This window comes from Caretta caretta, chromosome 20 (genome assembly GCF_965140235.1).
Source record: "Caretta caretta isolate rCarCar2 chromosome 20, rCarCar1.hap1, whole genome shotgun sequence".
In the NCBI taxonomy this organism is placed as follows: Eukaryota; Metazoa; Chordata; order Testudines; family Cheloniidae; genus Caretta; species Caretta caretta.
Window position 1 is genome coordinate 3,075,491 of NC_134225.1, and position 9,176 is coordinate 3,084,666.

Consider the following 9,176-nt stretch of genomic DNA (forward strand, 5'->3'; position numbering starts at 1 on the left):
ATGTGACGCTGAACAGAGAGCCTCGGGCTGTGTTCGCTCCCAGCCGCAAACGCCACTGAGGTCATCGGACTTAGACTGAAGGGGGTAGGGTGGTCTTAGGCCCCTTCAGTGCAGCAAAGGTGGCCCCTGAAAAGTGGCGAGGAAGCCGGCGTCTCTATACCCCCAAAGTGGAGCAGCCGGCTATATTTCCGGCATGACCTGTGACGTTCCCTGCGTTCAGGAGGCTCCTGGTTTCTGCAAAAGGGCTTTAAAAAAAGAAAGTTAATCTGGGTTCAGAAGGATCATTTCTAGCATGGCAGTGACTCAATTACTCGCTTTAAAGGGGGAAATACAGATGGTTTGGGCTAAAATATAGAACCCGAGCCGCTGGATTTTGAGGGAGTGTGTGCGCAATGCTCTTTCTGTGACTTTTCCAGTTTTCTGGCTCTGGGAGCTTTTATTCTGCACTGTATCTCAAGCTAGGCTCTGATTAGACATAGCTGCTGGGTAGAACAAGGTGCAACAGTGTGCCACAAACTACAATAAGGTGGAGCAATGGAACCCGGGGCTACAGGATGGCAACTAATGCAGGCAGGGGCTCAGGTGGAGAAATGCACCAGTGTCCAGGTGTGGGGGTGGGGGAGGATTTTAGTCTGGGGGGCTATCATGCCTAGTGGTTAGATGGCGACAGGCAGGCTGCTGGGATGGACCGATGATTTGACAAATCCTGAATTTGCCCCATCCCTGCCTTCCCCCCAAATCTCATCCCAATTGTAGTGAATGAATTAAAGTCCCAACTGGTTTCACAGGCCCCTGTTCTGGTCATAATGGGGTGACCCCGCACCATCCGCCGGAGGTGACAGAGTCAAACCGACCGGCTGACGCGCTGGGGTTCGGGTCAGCCCGTGCCAGGGTCTGTGCCCTCCTGCTGTGCCCTCCTCCCTGCCCATTGGGCTCGTGATGTGCCAGAGCTTGGAAAAACACAGGGCACGCCAGCAAACGGCAGCCGGCGCGGCCATGAATCATACTCTCCCCGCAGCCTCCCCCAGCCCATGCTGCTGCAGGCAACGTCAATCCGGGGCTGCAGTCCTGCCGCCTGGCGCAGGGCCCTGGGGTTTGTGACCCGCCGTAATAAGGGCCGGGCAGTGCTTAATTTTTGCCAGGCCTGAGCCCCGGCACCTCTAGGCTTGGCTGTTCAGAGCCCCGACACCTGTGCTCGAAGCCGCTTGCTGCATCAGTTACGGATGTGAAAAATGGCTGGAGCCCCAGCACGTCTTTCAATGCAAACTGAGCACAAGGCGCAATTCACAAACCTTTTCCCTGCCTGCAATTTAAACCCAGGGGCTTTTCGCGGAGGGTAATTCCCCTAGGTAAAAGTGGGTGGTGAGGATTGCACATCTTTCTCTCCCTCCCACTCTCTGCTCCGTTTGTCGCTACACTTTGGGCTCCCTGCTCTGTTACTCAGCGTCCCCTGCCAGGGGAGGAGGGCTGAGCAGGTGCCAAACGTACACAGGCCTTTGCTGTGGGGGTTTGAAATTAGCGAGAGGAGCCCCCGCCAAGCCCTCGCAGGGGCGTCCCCAGGAGAACGGCGTTGCTGAGCATGGGGCAGATTGGTGTTATCTCTGGCCACACCCATTCAAGGTCAGGGAGAGAGAGTCGCTGCCCCAAAGCGCTTACCACTGAGAAAGGATTGGAGGGGAAACTGAGTCACGGTGGTGCGGGGAAGGTCACCCAGCAGGTCTGTGGCGGAGCAAGGAACAGAAGCCAGGTCTTATGAGTCTGAGGCCAGCAGCCTTTCCGTTAGACCGTGTGGCCTGTCCCTTAGATCAGACATATTATGTTTATTGGCATTTATTTTATTCTGAAACTGGGTGAAATTATTAATACAGTCATTACATTCTCCTAGTTCATCCCCCACAATGCCCACACAGCCCTCCAAGTAAACTCCCACCTTTTGTCCCAGAATCGCTGTCTCTGCCGGTGCAATGCGCCGCCTCTGGAAAGTGGGACAGCAGCAGTGGGCCCAGGGATCGCTCCACCGACACTGAGATGCAGCCACTTCTGGAGTGTGGCATGGTACCTACTTACATGGGGATCCCTCCCCCAGCACTGAGATGCAGCCCCCTCTGGCTCACAGCGTGGCAGCTGTTTGTCAGGGGACCCCTCGCCCAGGGCTGAAATGCAGCTGCCTCTAAGGTGGCACACAGCAGCTGGCTGACAGTGAACATATGGCAGCGGAGAACGGGCTAGGGACAGCAGCGGAATGGCAGGGGAAAGTGGGCCCCCAGGGAGGGGAGTTTAACCAGAAGCATGGGCAGCGTGGGGTTCACAGACTCCCCCCTTGTCCCCTTTTTTCTCATGTTCCATTTGGAGTGCGGGGGGCATACAAGGGAAGTGGGGGAGCAGAGGGGGAGGGGGTCTGAGAGGAGGGGGTACAGGAGAGGGGAGCCCCCCTGTGGCTCCCCCAGGGGGGAGGGGGCACAGGCAGATTCTTGGCGATCCTGCTGTTCCCAGCCCCCGCCTGGCACTTTCATGCCAAATATATTCTCGCTCAGGGAGCTGGCAGGGCCGTGCCCACGCACTGCCCACAGTGCCCGGCTCTCACTGGGCGCCAGGGTGGGCCTTCGCCTGCTCCCTGAGCTGTCCGTGAGTTCGCCCCCCCTGGGTTGCAGGCTGGGAGATGGGGGGGCTCCCTGCTCACCCGTCCCCCTTCCACGCCAGCTCCGTGCTCAGTATGAACCCCGCTGGCCTGGGTCATGCGGGGGCGTAGAGTCTAGGGGTCTCGCTGGTCCCCGGCCAGGCTGCCCCCATTATCCCACTGTGGGGCTCATGCCGCAGGAAACTTGCCTGCCAGGAATAGAACCCAGGAGTCCTGGCTCCCCCTCCCAGAGCTGGGAACTGAACCTAGGAGTCCAGATACCTGTTTCCTGCTCTAACCAGTAGCCCCCACTCCCCTCCCAGAGCCAGGACTCCTGGGTTCCATCCCGGGCTGCAGGAGGGGCCTGCGGCTCAGTGGTTGGAGCGGGCGGGGGGCGGGGGGGCTGCCCGGAGCGGGGGGGGGGGGCGCCGCTGCTCGCGGGCTGCAGGTCACCCTCCCCCCGCCCAGCTGGGCCCGGCCCGTGGGCGGCTGGTGCCGGGCTCGAGGAGCCAGCTCCGGCCGCGTGGGCGGGGGATGTGCGTCAGCGAGGGGGCGAGCTGCACGTGGGAACGGGCCAGTGAATTCCAGCCCGGCCGGCCCCGACTAGCTCCCGAGGCGGGGGGCAGGGCCGGGCCTCCAGAGACCCTGATCCCCACATCCCGCTGCAGACCTAGAGCCCCCATCCCTGAGAGGGGATAGAACCCCAGATCCCTCCGGGGACCCCAATCCCATGGGGGGGCCAGAACCCTCATCCCTCTGGGGGGATAGAACCCCAGATCCCTCTGGGGCCCCCAATCTGCCATCCCACTGGGGGGCTAGAGCCTCCGTCCCTGAGGGGGGATAGAACCCCAGATCCCTCTGGGGCCTGAACCCACATCCCCATGGATCTTGCAAACCTCCATTCCCAGGGAGGACTAGCACCCCTCAGCCCTACGCAGCTGCCCTGATCCCCACAGCCCAGGGGAGGGGAGTAGAGTTGGGCTGGATTCACATGGTGGACTAGATCCCTGCCTCCATCTCTTCAGCCCTCTGGGGGCCACCCCAATCCCCACATCCTCAGAAGGGCCTAGAGCAGCCCACCGCCCAGGACCCCTGGGTTCCATCTCCCGCTGTGAGAGGGGCATGGGATCTAGTGGGTTAGGGCAGGAGAGACTGCTGGGTTTTATCCCCAGGGCTGCCATTGACTGGTCCTGTGGCCATGAGGAGGAGGGGAGTCCCCTGCCTCAGTTTCCCTCTCCATAACACAAGGACAGTAATGATAATGCAACTTGGGGGAGGGGGTTGTGAGGATTCACAAACCTTTGCAAACTGCCCTAGACCGTTATTAATGATGAGGGGGCGAAGCCACATGGGGCATCATCTCGTCTGACTTCTTGAGTCAGCCCTGGCCTCTGCCCAACTGCACGGTCCTCACGTGAGAGCTGTGACTTCCGCCCCGCCCAAGAGTAGGGTGGGGTCTGCCCCACAGAACAACTGCTGCTCAGAACTGAGGGGCACCAGCAGGGCTGCAGGGAGCCCAGGGCTGGGCTAGCAGGGGGCTGCGGGTCGGGAGTGAGGGGCACCGGCAGAGCTGGCAGTGGGGAGCCCAGGGCTGGGCTAGCGGGGGGCTGCGGGTCGGGAGTGAGGGGCACCGGCAGAGCTGGCGGTGGGGAGCCCAGGGCTGGGCTAGCGGGGGGCTGCGGGTCGGGAGTGAGGGGCACCGGCAGAGCTGGCGGTGGGGAGCCCAGGGCTGGGCTAGCGGGGGGCTGCGGGTCGGGAGTGAGGGGCACCGGCAGAGCTGGCGGTGGGGAGCCCAGGGCTGGGCTAGCGGGGGGCTGCGGGTCGGGAGTGAGGGGCACCGGCAGAGCTGGCGGTGGGGAGCCCAGGGCTGGGCTAGCGGGGGGCTGCGGGTCGGGAGTGAGGGGCACCGGCAGAGCTGGCGGTGGGGAGCCCAGGGCTGGGCTAGCGGGGGGCTGCGGGTCGGGAGTGAGGGGCACCGGCAGAGCTGGCAGTGGGGAGCCCAGGGCTGGGCTAGCGGGGGGCTGCGGGTCGGGAGTGAGGGGCACCGGCAGAGCTGGCGGTGGGGAGCCCAGGGCTGGTACCAGGGGGCTGCGGGTCGGGAGTGAGGGGCACCGGCAGAGCTGGCGGTGGGGAGCCCAGGGCTGGGCTAGCAGGGGGCTGCGGGTCGGGAGTGAGGGGCACCGGCAGAGCTGGCGGTGGGGAGCCCAGGGCTGGTACCAGGGGGCTGCGGGTCGGGAGTGAGGGGCACCGGCAGAGCTGGCGGTGGGGAGCCCAGGGCTGGGTTAGCAGGGGGCTGCGGGTCGGGAGTGAGGGGCACCGGCAGAGCTGGCAGTGGGGAGCCCAGGGCTGGGCTAGCGGGGGGCTGCGGGTCGGGAGTGAGGGGCACCGGCAGAGCTGGGGGGAGCCCAGGGCTGGGCTAGCAGGGGGCTGCGGGTCGGGAGTGAGGGGCACCGGCAGAGCTGGCGGTGGGGAGCCCAGGGCTGGTACCAGGGGGCTGCGGGTCGGGAGTGAGGGGCACCGGCAGAGCTGGCAGTGGGGAGCCCAGGGCTGGGCTAGCGGGGGGCTGCGGGGTACAGCATGTGTAAATGACGCTGCTCCGCAGAAAGTCCCATCCTTAGTTCATACATGTCCCTGTGCACACACGTTGCAAACCCGCCAGGTCCCCTGCCCCCAGCTCCAGACCAGCCTGTGCTTGGCTGGGCCCTGGGGAGCTGGGACCAGGAGATGCTGCTCCTGAGGCATGACGAGGAGTGGGTGGATTTGGGCGCCTGCCAGGCAGTCCCGGCCCTGCCATCGTGGAGCCACCAGCCTGCGCCGGGGACCTGAGCGGGGCTATAAATAGCTGCCAGAGCGCGGCTGAATGAGCTGCGTGGGCGCAATGGAGCAAGGGGGCAGGCGGAGGCTGGGGGGATGGGCAGGGGGTGTGGGAGAGGAGGAATGGGGAGGCAGGGGATGTGGGGCGGGGAACAGGGGTGGGAGCATGGCTGGGGGAATGGGCAGCGGAGTGGGGGCAGGAGGTGTGGGAGAGGGGGAATGGGGGGGCAGGGGGCTGGCTGAGGGGGGTGGGGAGCAGGGGCTTCCCCTCTTACAGCAGCAGGGAGAAGAGAAAAAGGCCACAGGGCATCTGCTCATCAGCCCCCCAGTGCCCATCCCTGCTTCCCATGTTGCCCCCAGCTCAGCCCTGCCCGGCAGCCTCACACAAGCTCCCTGCAGCCCCCATCCCCCGCCTGCAACGATGGGGTGGGGCTCGCAGGCAACCCTACGATAACAACCCAGCTCCAGGTGGGCGACACGATGTGTTTGGGGAAGAAAAAAACTTATATCCGAGAGGAGAGTGGAGGGCAGGGGACCCCAAGGGGTTAACCATGAATGAGGGGCCAGATCCTCAGCTGCTGTGAAGTGGTGCAGCTTCAACATCACTGACTCCAATGGAGCAGCCTGGGTTCATGCCAGCCGGGGTGACCCCATTGACCCCGATGGAGCCACGGCCCATTCACGCCAGCCGGGGATCTGGCCTCATTGACCCCGATGGAGCCACGGCCCATTCACGCCAGCCGGGGATCCGGCCCCATTGACCCCGATGGAGCCACGGCCCATTCACGCCAGCCGGGGATCCGGCCCCATTGACCCCGATGGAGCCACGGCCCATTCACGCCAGCCGGGGATCTGGCCTCATTGACCCCGATGGAGCCACGGCCCATTCACGCCAGCCGGGGATCCGGCCCCATTGACCCCGATGGAGCCACGGCCCATTCACGCCAGCCGGGGTTCCGGCCCCATTGACCCCGATGGAGCCACGGCCCATTCACGCCAGCCGGGGTTCCGGCCCCATTGACCCCGATGGAGCCACGGCCCATTCACGCCAGCCAGGGATCCGGCCCCATTGACCCCGATGGAGCCACGGCCCATTCACGCCAGCCGGGGATCCGGCCCCATTGACCCCGATGAAGCCACGGCCCATTCACGCCAGCCGGGGATCCGGCCCCATTGACCCCGATGAAGCCACGGCCCATTCACGCCAGCCGGGGATCCGGCCCCATTGACCCCGATGAAGCCACGGCCCATTCACGCCAGCCGGGGATCCGGCCCCATTGACCCCGATGGAGCCACGGCCCATTCACGCCAGCCGGGGTTCCGGCCTCATTGACCCCGATGAAAGCACGGCCCATTCACGCCAGCCGGGGATCCGGCCCCATTGACCCCGATGAAGCCACGGCCCATTCACGCCAGCCGGGGATCCGGCCCCATTGACCCCGATGGAGCCACGGCCCATTCACGCCGGCCGGGGATCCGGCCCCATTGACCCCGATGGAGCCACGGCCCATTCACGCCGGCCGGGGATCCGGCCCCATTGACCCCGATGGAGCCACGGCCCATTCACGCCGGCCGGGGATCCGGCCCCATTGACCCCGATGGAGCCACGGCCCATTCACGCCGGCCGGGGATCCGGCCCCATTGACCCCGATAGAGCTACGGCCCATTCACGACAGCCGGGGTTCCGGCCAAATTGACCCCGATGGAGCCACGGCCCATTCACACCAGCTGGGGGGCTTTGCACTGGTGCTGAGGGTTGGCATGAACAGCAGGGTCCTGGGGAATCGGGCCCCAAGCTGCCATTCTCAGGCAGCTGCTCCCCATTTTAAGTTCACAGTTCAATGTCTAGCCATCGCCGGCAGCACCAAAAACAGCTCAGCTCGAGTCTGCAGACAGGCACTGGCCACTCAGCTCCAGGAGACGTTGACTCTGAAACCTAATGATGGTTGTTAAACATCTTCATTACTAGCTGGTGCCTAGATGCTACCAAGACTGGCCCCAGAAGTAATACCCAGAAATTGACCGATTTCACCACTACTCTGGGGCTTCCCCCATTTCCTCACCCCACCCCCCAAATTAGCTCCAAGCCCCGCTGCTTCCCACCCCACCCCTCCACTCGCGGCAGTCTGCACTGGACATTCAGCTGTTGTGTCCATCCTGGGCCTTGCTGCACATGTGGTTCCCAGGCCCGGCATGGAGCACCGTAGTAACCCTGTCAATGCCGAGATGAGGAGGAGGAGGTGGCTCAGGGTTACTATAACAAGCAGGGATGCATGTGAACCAAAGCTTCCACATGGCACCAGTCCTGTCGCCCAGCCACCTTCCTCCCTCCGCTCAGCACTCGAAAGCGGGGGCAGCCGGGAAGGGATGAAGGCCTCATGCCCCTCTACTGTGCCAGCACCATAGAGAGGCCTTAAAATAGGCGCAAATGGTTGCTTGAGCCCCCCCCGTACAGGGGCCTCTCCGACCTGCAGAGAACTGGCAGAAGGGCTCTGGAGGGCAGGCAGAAGGCATGGCCAGACCACAGTGCATTGTGGGTATTCTCTGCATCCCAGGGGCATGGGCAGAGGAGCATAAGGGAGAGCAGCCCAGAGGCTGCTCTAATCGACACCCAGGGACCCAGAATGTGGGAGCCCACAGGTGGTTTAAAATCCCCCCTTCCCCTGTGCAGGGATGGAGCCATCGGGGGTCTTAATTCTCTGCTCATGCCCAAACGACTGGAGGCAGGGGGACCCTTCCTGGACCTTTTGCTAGGCCGCCACCTCCAACCTCCCCCTCTCAACCCCTCATCACATCTCTGGACATGCCCCCAGCTGTGGGGCTCCCCCCCCACCCCCACAGGGCAGAGGGAAGGAGGGGGCAGAGACAGCCCATGCTGTGACCTCTGTTAGCAAGATGAATCACTACTCCCTCTGCCCCGGCAAAGGCCAGAGCCCACGCAGTGCCCGTGGGCGGCACTGAGTGCTGGGCTGGGTCCCTGCCTCCCCAGCTGTCCCCCAGCCGGGCCCAACCCAGGGCCTTCTGCACTAAAGGAGCTAGACGAGGAGTGCCCTTGGCGGGCAGCGGCAGTATAAGGCTGTTATCCTCCTAGCCAGGGCAGCCAGAAAGACGCTTGGGGGGGGAGCTCTGGCAACGGCACCCCAGGCATTAGGGGGGTTCTCTTCACCGGGGGAGTAGTAAATGGGTGGGTGGGGTGCTGCGTCCCCACCGTGTACCAGGCTAGAATCACCTAGGGCCCATTTGGGCCCCCCAGGGAACCAGCCCCCGCTTCAGGTCCCTTGGCGGGGGCTCGTCAGACACTGCCCCAGGCCTCCCACCCAGCGACACCGAGGGGTATGGGAGGCCGCCGTGACCCACACTCCCCAGGTGGAGAAAACACGGGAGAAGCCATCCCGGCCTTGCTCTGGGTGGACTCCCCCAGCTGCCCCCCGGGCATGCTCCTTGTCCCCCTGGGCGTGGTCCCCCAGCTCTCTGGGTCTGCCCCCCTGCTCTCCTCTGTGTCCTGCCTGCGCCCCCACTTTCCCCGGGGACCCCCCCCCCTTGCGCTTCCTCTGGACCCTGTAAGGATGCCCCCTGCGCCGCCCCTACCCAGCCTGCGCCCTCTTTCCCCCCGGGCCCCCCGCACCATCCGCCTCCCCTTCCCCTGCGCCCCCCTCCCCGGGCGCTCCGGCCCTGCCCGCTCCCGGGGCCGGCGGGGCGGAGGGAGGCGCCGCTGGAACCCGCCCCCGGAGCCTCCCACGCGCCG